Consider the following 15822-nt stretch of genomic DNA (forward strand, 5'->3'; position numbering starts at 1 on the left):
TATCAGTTTATCGGTCTGCTATCTCAGCTTACCATTGTCCATTGTCAAGTTAACTGTTCTTTTATGTCTCGTCTCCATTAAGCGAGTATCGGACGTTAAGGCCCTGGATGTTTCGAGGCGTCAATTTTCGCCTCAGGGTGTTACGTTTTCGGTCGTCCGTAAGACCAAAACAGGTATCCAGTCGGTCTTCTATCCGTTTTTTCCCGCGCATCCTCTTCTCTGTGTTGTCCGTTGTCTTCAGTCATACGAGGCACAGACGGCTTCTTTACGATAGCCGGACTTTTCCCAGCTCCTTATCTCTTACGTCCGTCCTGATATGCCGGTTACATCGGCCACCTTAGCCCGGAGGGTACGGTCCGCCATGGATATGGCTGGGATAGATGTCTCTTTGTTTGGTGCCCACTCTTCCCGAGGGTCTATGGCCACTAAGGTGGTTACTTCGGGGGGGTTCCCTCTCCAATCTGTTGCTGGCGGCAGACTGGTCGTCTGGTCGTCGGTTTTATTTCAGACCGGAGCATCATGTGTCCATGTCAGTCTTGTAAATCGTAGGATATAACTGTCCTGCTTGCGTTGTACCTTACATGCCATGTCATTGATATGTTTGTATTAGCTTTGAACTTGCACAAGATACAAGCCTCCTGCCTGAAATATAAATTGAGATTTTCCTAGCTTGTGACGGAAAATATAAGTTATATGAAGACAGGAGAAGAAGTATCTTCCCTCCCGACCCCACCCTATTATGGTGTTATTCTTTCTATTTTTTATTTCAGGTTATTGAAGGTCGACAGATTCTGCTTGGCGGAGGCTGAGATGTTCCTGTTCTGTCCCCGTTGGGACGAGTTGTTCGGTTTCGTTGACCGAGGGTCGGTAGTTCCAGTTCTGGGGATACGTCGGCGCTGCAGAGGTGTTGGTGTCTGGTTTTCCTGTGGTTGTTGTGGCGATTGCTTCAAGAAAGAGGTGGAGTCTTCTAGGGCAGTCCCTTATATAGGAGCCACCTAGGCTAGGATTGGCTGAAGAGATCTCAGGGGACTGCTGGGAGTTGTAGTTTGAGAAAGTTTTTTCTATTTAAATACGTTAAAACTAAACGTTTGTTTTTCTGCTATGGGCATTAATAAAGAAATATTAATGCACAAGATACTCACCTCCTGTCTTCATATAACTTATATTTTCCGTCACAAGCTAGGAAAATCTCGATTTATGCTCTACGTTGAGGAAACATTGGGAATTGGGTTTAGGGAAATTTATATAAAATATGGCAAAAGGCCTTGCAATCTTTTCTAGGTTCACGAACTGATTTTGATCATAAAATCGTACAATTTATATAAATACATAGGTTTCATTACGCACCATAGTTCTAACACAGAAGAAATTGTACAAGATGGAAGACAAATGAGGCCGACTTGTTCCACACAGTGTGTCTATGCCGTGGTTTGGATTGATGTGCTATTATCAGAGATAAATTAGGCTGTTGTGTTCCATTAGACTCATTTATACACTGTGTGTTTTGCAGGAAACCACTAGTGTTAATTTTTCATCCTCTCAGCACAGTGAGTAAGAAAGACTTTACTTCATTGCCAGACACCACTTTATTTAAAGGGGTACTCCACACCTAGACATCTTATCCCCTATCCAAAGGATAGGGGATAAGATGTCTGATCACGGGGGTCCCGCCGCTGGGGACCCCCGCAATATAGCATGCGGCACCCACCTGTTTCTGCTCCGTAAGCGCTTGAGGGTCTGGGACCCGACCACCGGAACGGAAGCCCGTGACGTCACGACTCCGCCCCCGTGTGACATCACACCCCGTCCCCTCAATGCAAGTCTATGGGAGGGGGTGTGACGGCCGTCATGCCCCCTCCCATAGATTTGCATTGAGGGGACGGGGTGTGACGTCACACGGGCGCGGAGTCGTGACGTCACAGACTTCCGTTCCGGTGGTCGGAACCCAGACCCTCCAGCGCTTCCGGGGACCCCCGCGATCAGACATCTTATCACCTGTCCTTTGGATAGGGAATAAGATATCTAGGGGTGGAGTACCCCTTTAAGGAAATTTGTATCTTCTAATAGAGCGTATTATAAATTTGCTTAGCCAACTTAAGCCATTGTATACAAGTTGGTTACCATTTCCAATGATAGCTCCAATTGTGAGTGGTTGTAGAAATTCTATGTATGTTTCTCAAGGTGGATTGGTGGATGGGGCTACTGTTCAGAAATTTTTGTAAAAGATATTTGTAACACTATAGGTTGGCGTCAGCCAGCGTACTGTGTGTCCTGGCACTCAGCAGAGCTGAGCCGAATTCTCTGCTCCATGTCTCCACTGTAGGCCTTTGGATTACTTCTCTGGACTAACTTCTTCAACTGCTGCAGTTCCTGCTCAGCCCTGTAGGGACCACATGCAAGCACTTGCTGTAACTAAATGAGTTAGTGCTTGCTTCTCTAAGTTTTCCTCATCAATACCTGCCAGGCACCACATATATAAGGTTACTCAACTAATCTTCTGTTTCAATTATGTAGTTTACTACTAGCGAAGGTGTCTGAATTCTGTTCTGCTGATCTATGTTCCCAATCTGTGCTTGTTTTCTGACATTGCATATTTCTTATCCCTCTGTACCTTTTTGATTCCACAATGTAAGATCTGGTCTGTGATCTTATCAAGCTTTCACCACCACGCTGCATCAGATGCCATAACTCTTGCAGTAGTGACCTGGTAGCTCCCCTGCAGCAGAAGTGCAGCTTCCGCATTACAGTGTTTGTATGCTGTTTGTACATTTTGACTAACCTGTTTTTGTTTTTATCAGGAAAGTAAAACAATAATAATAACAACAACAAAAAATCCATTGTAAGTCATTATGAGTACAAGAATATGTGAACAAGAATATCATATAAAAAAATATGGTCACAGCAGAGACGGTGGCCCGAAATATCTTACAGCTGTATTTTTATTCTCTCCACCATAAATGTGAGGTTTTGGCAGATTTTCAGCAACACTGCTGAAACTTCACTCTTTATGGTGGATCGAATAAATCTACAGCTTTAAAGGGGTACTCCACTGGAAAACATTTTCTTTTAAATCAACTGGTGCCAGAAAGTTAAACAGATTTTTAAATTGCTTCTATAAAAAATCCCAATCCTTTCAGTACATGTCAGCTGATGTATACTACAGAGGAAGTTATTGTCTTTTTGAATTTCCTTTCTGTCTGACAACCTGCTCTCTGCTGACACCTCTGTCCATTTTAGGAATTGTCCAGAGTAGGAGAAAATCCCCATAGCAAACCTCTTTTGCTCTGGACAGATCCTGACATGGACAGAGATGTCAGCAGTGAGGTAGTTGTCAGACAGAAAGGGAATTCAAAAAGAAAATAACTTCCTCTGTAGTATAAATCATCTAAAAAGTCCTGCAAGGATTGTTTTTTTTTTTATTTTTTTTTTTATAGAAGTAATTCACAAATCTGTTTAACTTTCTGGCACCAGTTGATTTAAAAGAAAATGTTTTCCAATGGAGTACCCCTTTAAGATATTCCAGGCCTCCATATGTGACCATGTTTTCTACATTGTATGTGTCCCTGGACTGACACCCAGTAAGTGGCTTGTAGGCTGAATGGTTTTCAAAGCTGGCTTTTCCCTTTCCTCTGATTAACACTAATATAAAATATATGTGTATTCTCTACCATTTAACCCTTAAAGGGTAGCTCCCACCATCCTCTTTTTTTTTTCTGTCCCTGCCTATTGCCCATCTATCCCTAACCCCCTCCCTGCCTTTATTTTTTTTTTTATTATCTTAAAAATGGCATTTTGTCTGCCTGGTAGTGTGCTCACTACCAGGCAGACTTCCCCAGCAGGCACCACGTCACTGAAGCCTGCTGGGGGCCGAGTTCCGCCCATAGTTCTCAGGACAGGGTGCCTCCAGTTGTTTCCCCACCACAACTCCCAGCATGCCCTGACATCTATTTGCTGTCAGGGCATGCTGGGAGTTGTAGTGGGGAAACAACTGGAGGCACCTTGTGTTGGAAGACACCCAGCCCCCGACCAATATCGCATCGCATCGCACCCCCCCCCCCTCCCCCTCACCTGTGCCGGACCATGAGCGGGGGTCTGTAGCAAGCAACAAGTGTATGCCCGGCTTCCTGTCATGCTCCTACACTCTGGAAACTGTCTCTATGTTTCTGGAGGATTGAAAGTCCTCCAGCACCATAGAGAGAGTTACCAGAGTGTAGGAGCATGACAGGAAGCCGGGCATACACTTGTTGCTCCATATAACGCGCTCCCCCCGGCAATGACAGGACACAGCTGCGAGGAGCAGTGAGGAGGCGGCGTATCCCCACTGGAGCCGCGGCTGTAAGCAGAGGTAAGAGCCACGTGCCTTTCTGCTGCAGGGAGAATATGCAGCAGGGAGGCGGCCAGTGTGTGGGTCCAGGGAGCCAATGCGCAGCCCTGGATTTCACTGTGCTCGCTCTTGCCTGTTTGATTGACAGGCGGGAGCGAGCACCGCAGTGACTGGAATTTCGACTCATTTGCCAGGCTCAAATGAGACGAAATTCTGTAGTGACGTCACTGCTGAATGCATTCGGCCACTAGGAGGGCGACCCCTAGTGGCCGAATTTAAAAGTGATTTTAAACTGGTTTAAAATCACTTTTTTTAATTAAACTATATTAGAGATATGTTGTAGTACTTAAGTACTACAACATATCAATTTTTTTATTTCATGACAGTGCCCATTTAAAGGACACAGCAATTTGGTCCTACAGCTTGTTTTCTACTGTGAAGCCAAAAAAATATTTGTGGGGGCACAAATATTAGTATATGGAACTGTAGATATCATTTTTAATAGGCTTTATGGCTTTTTTTTTCTGCTGAAGTGACCAAAAATGTTCAATTCTTATTTTATTTACATTTACGCTATTCACCGTGCAGTTAATTTAACATAATATTTAATGGTTCAGACATTTTTGCATGCGGTAATGCCAAATATGTTTCTTTTTGTTACATTATTATATTTCAAAAAATGGGAAAAAACTTGGGGGGTTAAACTTTTATTACTTGAGGGGCGTACTCACATTTACTAAAACATTTTTCACAATTTTATAGTCCCCATAGAAGACAATCACTTACAATGTTTTCATTGCAAACACTGTTCAATGCTGTGCTATAGCTCAAATGCCAGATTGGATGTCAAGAATGCAGGTAGAGACCCTCTGGCCATCATACAGGCCGATCAGAACCCTACAAACACACCATTGGGGTCCCGTTCAGCTAGCCCCCCCCCCAAAAAAAAAAAAAATAAAGGACCAGTGGCATAATTTTAACAACTTTAGATGCCCCATCATTTTTGTGGCCCTACCAGAAGGATATAAAAAAGACTTTTTCAACAATCACCATTCTATTCTAATTGGTCACTCGGCAGCCATGTACAAAGGTCAAAAGAAATATAAGAATATAAGAAAATAATTTCAAACATCTAGTATATTGGAATATACTAGTTAACTATTGATAAGTTTTAACTGCTGTATACTGTCAAGTATTTTATATTTCCACTGTCTAACATATGATATGATGAAATGCCCTTTTGATAAGTGAGGTAAGTATCGATTGATTATCGGACAACCAGGCGTTTGGTGAATTAATTATTCTGCACAGGGCCGGATTAACGTAGGGGCGAATGGAGCTGCCGCTCCAGGCCCTTACATGAAAATAGGCCCAGTGGCCTGCACAGACGGCCCGCATAGGCCGCCCGGCACCCATGATAAATATGATAACAGAAAAAGAGGGCCGGCCCTGCACTGTCCTAGGCTGGCCCTGCTCCTTACTTATGACCCTGGGTCACTGCAGGCCGCTGCAGCACTGTTTTCTTTTTATAAATAGTTATCCTTTGGCCCTTTATGGTGAGTGCAGGGGCCGTGGCCGCAATGCATCTCTGGGAAGAGAGCCAAGCGATGCTCCTCCCCCTCCCCCCACACTCCTCTGTGTGCAGGCTGCAGCCCTATTGGAGCAGGCAGGTTCTTTGCTTCCTGCTCCATTGCTGATTACATCACCCGCCTGCGCCGAAGGGGAACAGGAAGACTTCCCCTGCCCACCGCTATGTCCCCCCATACAACAGGTAATTTTCTGGGAGGAAAAGGTTGAGGGGCAAATTGCTGTTTGGGGGGTCAGTGGGAGTTAAATGGGCAATTTCTTAATGTTTCCTGACCAGGGTGCCTCCAGCAGTTTTAAAACTACAACTCCCAGCATGCATTTGGCTGTCCAGACATGCTGGGAGGTGTAGTTTTGCAACACTTTATCTATCTAATCTCATATCTATCTATCTATCTATCTATCTCATATCTATCTATCTATCTCATATCTATCTATCTCATATCTATCTATCACATATCTATCTATCTCATATCTATCTATCTATATATCTCATATCTATCTATCTATCTCATATCTATCTATATATCTATCTCATATCTATCTATCTATCTATCTATCTCATATCTATCTATCTATCTCATATCTATCTCATATCTATCTCATATCTATCTCATATCTATCTATCTCATATCTGTCTATCTCATATCTATCTATCTCATATCTATCTCATATCTATCTATCTATCTATCTATCTCATATCTATCTATCGCATATCTATCTATCTCATGCCATCTATCTCATGCTATCTATCCCAGTGTGCCCAGTATACCCAATATGCCACTGTACCCAATATACCAGTGTACCCAGTGATAGTGTACCAAATATACCAGTGATCAAGTGTACCCAGTATACCCAATATACCAGTGTACCCAAAATACCAGTGTACCCAATATACCAGTGTACCCTATATACCAGTATACCCAATATACCAGTGTACCCAATATACCAGTTTACCCAATATACCAGTGTACCCAGTATACCAGTTTTACCAATATACCAGTGTACCCAGTGATCCAGTGTACCCAGTATACCCAATATTCCAGTGTACCCAATATACCAGTGTACCCAATATACCAGTGTACCTAATATACCAGTGTACCCAATATACCAGTGTACCCTATATACCAGTGTACCCTCTACACCAGTGTACCCAATATACCAGTGTACCCAGTGATAGTTTACCCAATATACCAGTGTACCCAATATACCAGTGTACCTAATATACCAGTGTACCTAATATACCAGTGTACCCAATATACCAGTGTACCCAATATACCAGTGTACCCTATATACCAGTGTACCCTATATACCAGTGCACCCAATATACCAGTGTACCCAGTGATAGTTTACCCAATATACCAGTGTACCCAATATACCAGTGTACCCAGTGATACAGTGTACCCAATATACCAGTGTACCCAGTATACCAGTTTTACCAATATACCAGTGTACCCAGTGATCCAGTGTACCCAGTATACCCAATATTACAGTGTACCTAATATACCAGTGTACCTAATATACCAGTGTACCCAATATACCAGTGTACCCAATATACCAGTGTACCCAATGATAGTGTACCCAATATACCAGTGAACCCAATGATAGTGTACCCAATATACCAGTGTACCCAATATACCAGTGTACCCAGTGATACAGTGTACTCTCCCCAGGGCATCAGCTGCTCTTCTGCCCCACATAGTGGATAGTCCTGATGGGCAGGGGCATATATTGTCACTAGGGTCCGGGTATATACGGTCACTGGGGTCCGGGCATATACTGTCACTGGGGTCCGGGCATATACTGTCACTGGGGTCCGGACATATACTGTCACTGGGGTCCGGGCATATACTGCCACTGGGGTCCGGGCATATACTGTTACTGGGGTCCGGGTATATACTGTCACTGGGGTCCGGGCATATACGGTCACTGGTGTCCGGGCATATACTGTCACTGGGGTCCGGGTATATACTGTCACTGGGGTCCGGGTATATACTGTCACTGGGATCCGGGTATATTGCTCTTTCCTTCCTCATTAAACTAAAGGGCTCTTGTTTTTCTTGTCCTGTGTTTTCAAATATATTTTTTTATAGATAATGTGGAAGTTAATAGGCAGAGGGGGGGAGGCCTTGAGTTGTGTAAGGGGCCCCAACATTTCTGATGGCAGCCCTGGTCTTGTATATAATCACTTATATGGTATACAGATCCTGTGTACAGCTGGTAACTTTTGCTATATGGGCACTGTGTGGGGGGAATACTGGTCTGTGTATAGTGGTTTTATTCAGTACAGTATGGCGGTATTATCCAGTTATTGTGTGATGTATATAATTCCTCCTTGTATACTGGTATTATTGTGTGATGGTATATATTTCCTCCTTGTATACTGGTATTATTGTGTGATGTTTATATTTCCTCCTTGTATACTGGTATTATTGTGTGATGGTATATATTTCCTCCTTGTATACTGGTATTATTGTGTGATGTATATATTTCCTCCTTGTATACTGGTATTATTGTGTGATGTATATATTTCCTCCTTGTATACTGGTATTATTGTGTGATGTATATATTTCCTCCTTGTATACTGGTATTATTGTGTGATGTATATATTTCCTCCTTGTATACTGGTATTATTGTGTGATGTATACATTTCCTCCTTGTATACTGGTATTATTGTGTGATGTATATATTTTCTCCTTGTATACGGGTATTCTTGGTCATGGAAAATTATCTTACCTTTTGTTAACTTGTTATATATTTTCTTTTCTTTTATTTTGTGTATAGGTTGGGGCATTAGGAGGCATTTGGGTTGGATAGGGGTGTTGCAGAGGTGTGGCCATGGGCGGAGCCTCACAGGGGGCCCTTGCTTTATTTGGTCCGAGGGCCCTGAGTGTTCTCAGTCCTCCCCTGCCTGGGTGGTCACATGGGCTGGGTAACCTCCTGACCAGCGCGACTCACGTCACGGTATCGTAGGAAGCTCCTCCCCCCTGTCAGAAAGAGGATGGTATGTGCTGCTTTCCTGCCTGGCCCACGCCAGTCAAAATTTTTTACTGTGTGACAGTGGCTGAGGTCCTGCCGGCGGTCATTGTTCTCTGCCTCTGAAGTCCCCCAAAAAGGTACCACCACCAGTCATGAACTGACTTGCCATTCAGGTACATAGAAAAGCTAGGTGACAATTTCTCACCTAGCTTTTCCATGCTCCTGAATGGCACGCCTGCTTATAAATGCTCAGTTATTATAGGCAGACATGCCATTCAGGAGCATGGAAAACTAGGTGAGAAATCGTCACCTAGCTTTTCTGTGTACCTAAATGGCAATGGTACTTATCATAGCTCAGCTATTATAGATAGATTTACCTATAACCTTTCTGTCATATCTGTCTATTCTATGGTAAGCAGATATGCCATTCAGGAGCCCAGAAGCCCAGGACCTACAAAATAAAGCTAATGGGACAGACTTATCAAAACCTGTGTAGAGTAGTGGTGCAGTTGCCCATAGCAACCAATCACATCGCTTCTTTCATTTTTTTAAAAAGCCTCTGAAAAATGAAAGAAGTGATCTGATTGGTTGCTATGGGCAACTGCATCTCTCTTCTTCACAGGTTTTGATAAATCTCCCCCAATGTGGAACTGTTTGCAAAAAGTGCACTGTGTAGAAAGCCCCCAAAATTGGATTTTTTTCAAGTTTGTCCCACAAATATTTGTTTGTTTGTCATTGCAAAGTATGATTGGTGACGCAAAAAAACAAGCCCTTATATGAGTCTGTAGGTAGAAAAGTAAGAGTTATGTCTAGAGATGAGCGAATCGGAGCTGACGAACGCAAATTCATTACAAATTTCAGAAAATATATATGATTCGCAACAAATGCGAATATCGCTGCGATTCTATCGCACAAATCGCTTCATTAAACTCCATTTACTGTGGTGCAGGCTCCAGGGCATCTAAAATGGCGGATCCACATGTCAGTATATGGGGCAAGGAATGCTGGGAAGGCAGGGAGAGAAGTAGGCGGGAGGACCCTGAATCACATGCAGGATGTAGCCAGTCACCCCTGTGATGTCTAGTGTTGCTCGCGAATATTCGCAATTCGAATATTATTCGCGAATATCGCATATTCGCGAATTCGCGAATTTCGCGAATATAGCGCTATATATTCGTAATTACGAATATTTGTTTATTTATTTTTTATTTTTTTTTCACAGCACACATCACAGTGATCACCCCTCTTTGCTTCCAGCTTGTGTGGTGTAAAGAAGGCTGTAATACTACTGTGTGAGACTGGCGTGCGAAAATTTGCATATGCGAAAATTAGCATATGCTAATGTTCGCATATGCGAATTTTCTCGTGTGCTAATTTTGTATATGCTAATATTCACATATGTTAATTTTCACATATGTGCATGTTCGCATATGCGAAAATAAAACGAGAATATAACGAATATGCGAATATTCGCGAATATATGACGAATATTCGTCCATATATTTGCGAATATTCGCGAATTCGAATATGGCCTATGCCGCTCAACACTAGTGATGTCACAGCCCTATATAATCGGTAGGCATCTTGCGGACAGTCACTTCATTATATTACACTGCAGAAGGATCATAGGACGCAGAGCCTGTGTGTGTGTTACAGCAGAGAAAAGCACAGTCCAGCAGCGTTTAACATCATCCTAGTAACATCAGATAAAAGAAGCGATCTGATTGGTTGTGGGCAACTCAGCAACTTTTGGACACTAACATATATTCATCTATCCTGGTAATTTAATGTGCATAATACTTGACGGATGCGCTTTATTTGTGTTAAACAAAATTGCTTTGTGTTGCTTTTTCATTTTATATATTTCGATAAAAAGGCCCATCAAAATCTTCAGCACCAGGCCCATGATCCTCTTAATCCGGCCCTGATTCTGCAATAACCATTAGGTTTCTCAAGAGCCACAACAACAGCAAGGCAAAGTTTGAATGTCTTGCACATCTATACATATAAATAGGGATGAGCAAATCGAATCTGAGGAATCCCAATTCGTTACGAATTTCAGGAAAAAAATCGATTTGCAACGAATGCGAATATCGCCGCAATTCGATTGCGTGAATCGCTTCTTTAAACTCAATTTGGTTTAGTCCAGGCTCCAGGGTGCATCTAAAATGGTGGATCCACATGCGAGGACATAGGGCAAGGAATCCTGGGAAGGCAGGAACAAGGGTCATCAGAATGACCCTGAATCAAATGCAACATGCAGCCTATCAGCAGCAAGCCATTCCTGTGATGTCACAGACCTATATAATCGGCAGCCATTTCGCGGCCAGTCACATCAGCGTTCTATTACAGAGAGAGAGGGACAGACAGCAGTGTGTGGCACAGAAAAGCATTTTTAAAAGCAGCGATTCACTTCCCAGTCACATCAGCGTTCTATTGCAGAGAGAGGGACAGGGAGCAGTGGGTTGCACAAAAAAACATTTTTAAAGCAGCGATTCACCTCAAGCCCAAATCCAGCCTAGAAGCACTGATAGGGAAGGGACTGAGATTGAGAGAGAAAGCGCAGTTTAGAGTGTAGTACACAGCGAATGTGCGCTGCAGCACTGGTGCGTACAACAGCTGAAAAGCTAATAGTAGCCAGCCAGTTAGGTTGAGCAGAGCACTAAAAGCGTATTGTCCTCTATTAAGTGTAACCTGTGCGTACATCTAAGTGCTGTACCATTTTATTCCTATTAAAGTCTTAAGGGCCTAGATACTGTGAAAGGCGAGCCAAAGGTACACGCCTGCTGGTGTTGTAGACAAATACTGTTTTTAAGCATACTGGAGCACTTAAGTGCATACCACATACGTGCATCTAAGTGGTGTACCATTTTGTTCCTATTAAAGTCTTAAGGGCCTAGATACTGTGAAATACCAGGCAAAAGTACATACCTGCTGGTGTTGTACACAAATACTTTTTTAAGCATACTTGAGCGCATTGTCCTCTCGTCATAAGTGCATACCAGATAGGTACATCTAATTGGTATACCATTTTGTTCCTTTGTAAAATGCCAGGCAAAAGTACACAACTGCTGGTGTTGTAAACAAATACTGTTTTAAGCATACTGGAGCGCATTGTCCTCCCCTCATAAGTGCATGCCACATAGGTACATTTAAGTGGTGTACCATATTGTTCCTGTTAAAGTCTTAAGGGCTTAGATACTGTGAAATGCCAGGCAAAAGTACACACGTACGGTTGTTGTAGACAAATACTGTTTTAAGCATGGTGAAGCATATTGTACTCCCCTCATATACGCACTAAGTATGTCAGAGAGAGAAGTGCCAGGACGTGCACAGAGGAGTGGCAGAGGCCTAAATTCATCAGGCAGAGGTCGCAGCGGACTAGGGGCGTGTGGCAGCAGGAGTCGCAGAGAGGGGCCTGAACTCCCGGTATCAGCTAGGGGTCGTGTCTCGACCAGCGACCCATCTACTGTCATTGATTGGTTAACACTGTCATCCACTTCATCACAAGTGACATCTGACACCCCCAGTCAACAGTCGGGGGTTCCTCAGACACAACCCTCAGTTGGCATGGCTCGGGAGCAGTTCCTGTCCTCCCATTGCCTCTGTCCTATTCTGTTTCCTCTCCCACAGAAGTATCTTATGCTGTGGGTTCAGCTCCGCTATTTAGTAAGGACAAACTACTAGAGGACATTCAGCAGCTACTGCCCAGCCAAAAAGTGGAGAAGAAATCTGCCACTTCCTCCGCTAGGCGGGCAAGTAGTGATGAGGAGTGTGGCGTGGGAGGTGGTGTTGCGAGTGTTCAGGCTCCTGAAGCAGATACTGTTGAGGAACTTGAGGAGGACATCAGTGACATGCAGACACAACTCGATGATAATGAAACTGATCGCACTTGGGAGCCGGGTGCAGAAGCGGCTTCATCATCATCGGGAGAAGAGAGTTGAAGGTTGCCCGTGAGGCAGCAGCTGAGCCAGCAAGGTGGTAGCATGGTTATCAGTCAGCATGGTGGCAGAAGGGGAAATTCTGGAGCCACGGGAGACCACCTGCTTCGCTACAGCCTACCCACCTGGGAGGTAGTGGAACAGGGGTTCCTGGAAACGGCGGCAGTAGCAGTCAATTAGTGCAGACTGTTGGTGGGAACATAAAGCGGCCTGGGAGAAACATGGCTCAGATGTAGTGGTTCAGCCTGCTGAATCACCCAGTGGCATGCCGCTCCCTCTTTCAGCCAGCCAAGGCTCCACCACCTCAGCCGAAGGGAGCTGTGTATCATACCCTGCTTCTGTAGCTCCAGATGCTCCTCCTTCTTTTAGTCAGCCATTCCACCAACAATTCATCAGCGAAGTCATATCCAAGAGACAACAGTATGCGCCTTCTTATCCATTGGCGCAGAAGCTCTGGACTCTGCACATTTCAGAGAACTGATGGCTTGTGCCGAGCCAAGGAAGAGAGTGCCATGCCATCATTTCTTTGCGAAGAAGGCAGTACCAACCCTGCACAATTTTGTGGAAGAGAAGGTGTGCCAGTCCTTGAGCCTGTCGGTGTGTACCAAAGTGCACGGCAGCGGCAACATCTGGAGCTGTAACTATGGTCAGGGACAATACATGTCCTTTACAGCTCACTGGGTGAATGTGGTTCCTGCACAGCCACAACACCTACTTGGACAGGTCACGTGGCTTCCTTCTCAAATCTCTCAGGCCTTTGGTCCTGTGACAGTGTGCGACTCCACCTCCTCATACTCCACTGTTTCCTCAGCTTCCACTGCTCAGACAAGTCTCAGTGCACCTCCAGCATATCATGTGTGCAGGGCACGGCGGTGTCACACTGTTCTTCACATGGTTTGGCTTGGCGAACGGAGGAACACAGGGGAGGAACTGCTAAAAGTAATTCGTAAAGAAATCAGAGTATGGCTCACTCCACGAAAACTGGAAATGGGAGCCATGGTGACTGACAATGGGCACGGCACACGTGTTCAATCTGGTTGTGAAACATTTCCTGAAGGGTTCCCCCCATTTGCAAAACATCCTAACAATGGGAAGGAAACTTTGCATGCACTGCAGCCACTTGTACACCGCAAAGCACACCTTCCTTGAGCTGCATCGTCAGAACGGTATGCCCCAACATAGTCTGATTTGTGTCGTTGCCACATGTTGGAGTTCCACCTTGTTGGTCCAAAGGCTGAGCCTAAACATTTTTATGGTAGCACTAGCTACCATAAATCTTCAGTTTAAATTTCAAAATTCATCTTTTATTCTTAGGGATTGTGAAGCCCTAGTGTCTACTCATGCTGCTGCCAGCTCCAGGCTGTGTCAGTCAGCAACTATATGGTCTCCTCGTGCTTCAGCCAACTCCAGGCTGTGCATTCAGACACTATATGGTCTCTCTTCATGCTTCAGCCAACTCCAGGCTGTGCCATTCAGACACTATATGGTCTCCTCATACTGATGCCACCTCCAGGCTCTTTCATTGTGCTGCCATGTGACATTTGACTCCTTGTTAGATTTGATCCTTTGTATCCACACGCCAGAGCCCGGGACACTAAAACTTGGGAGTTCAAATTTACATTTCAAAATCCTCAATTTCAGTTTCAAAATCTTAAATTTCAATGGTCTCCACATGCTTCTGCCAACTCCAGGCTGTGCTATTAAGACACTATATGGTCTCCTTATGCTTCAGCCAACTCCAGGCTGTGCCATTCAGCCACTATATGGTCTCTTCTCATGCTTCCGCCAGCTCCAGGCTGTGTCATTCCCCCACTATATGGTGTCCTCATGCTTCACCACCATCAGGCTGTGCCATTCGTCCACATTCTTCTCATGCTGCCACAAACTCCAGGCTGTGCCATTCAGCCACTATATGGTCTCCTCATGCTTCAGCACACTCCAGGCTGTGCCATCAAGCCACTATATGGTCTCTTTTCATGCTGCCACAAACTCCAGGCTTTGCCATTCAGACACTATATGGTCTCCTCATGCTTCAGCCAAGTCCAGGTTGTGCCATTCAGACACTATATGGTCTCCTCACGCTGCCACAAACTCCAGGCAGTCATTGAGCGACTATATGGTCTCCTCATACTGATGCCACCTGCAGGCTCTGTCATTGTGCTGCCATGTGACATGTGACTCGTTGTTAGATTTTGGTCCTTTGTATCCACACGCCGGGGCCCGGGACACTAAAACTTGGGAGTTAAAATTTCAATTTCAAAATCCTCAATTTCAATTTCAAAAATCTTAAATTCCAACTTCAAAATCTTAAATTTCAATGATCTCCTCATGCTTCAACCAACTCTAGGCTGTGCCATTCAGACACTATATGGTCTCCTCATGCTTCAGCCACCTCCATGCTCTGTCATTCAGCCACTATATGGTCTCCTTATGCTTCAGCCACCTCCAGGCTGTGCCATTCAGCCACTCTATGGTCTATTCATGCTTCAGCCACCTCCAGGCTGTGTCATTCAGCCACTATATCGTCTCCTCATGCTTCAGTCACCTCCAGGCTGTGCCATTCAGCCACTATATAGTCTCCTCATGCTTCAGCCACATCTAGGCTTTGCCATTTAGCTACTATAGGGTCTCTTCATGATTCAGTCACCTCCAGGCTGTGTCATTCAGCCACTGGTCTCCTCATGATTCAGCCACCTCCGGGCTTTGCTATTCAGACACTATATGGTCTTCCAAACGTCTGGAGATATTTCAATAATACTTGGTCACATGTTACTTATATGTCCACTTAAAATATAGGATAGTTAATTTAACCCTTAACTACCTCCATTTGTGAGGGTCAGGGTTTTTGTTTAAAGTCCCATGCAAATCAATTGGAAATGTATGTTCCCACATAACTTCCAAACGGCTGGAGATATTTCAATACCTGGTACACATATTACGGGTCGGGATAGGAGGTTGGGAGACCAGGACGGGAGATGAGGACGGGCTATGAGG

This window comes from Hyla sarda, chromosome 6, assembly GCF_029499605.1.
Source record: "Hyla sarda isolate aHylSar1 chromosome 6, aHylSar1.hap1, whole genome shotgun sequence".
In the NCBI taxonomy this organism is placed as follows: domain Eukaryota; kingdom Metazoa; phylum Chordata; class Amphibia; order Anura; family Hylidae; genus Hyla; species Hyla sarda.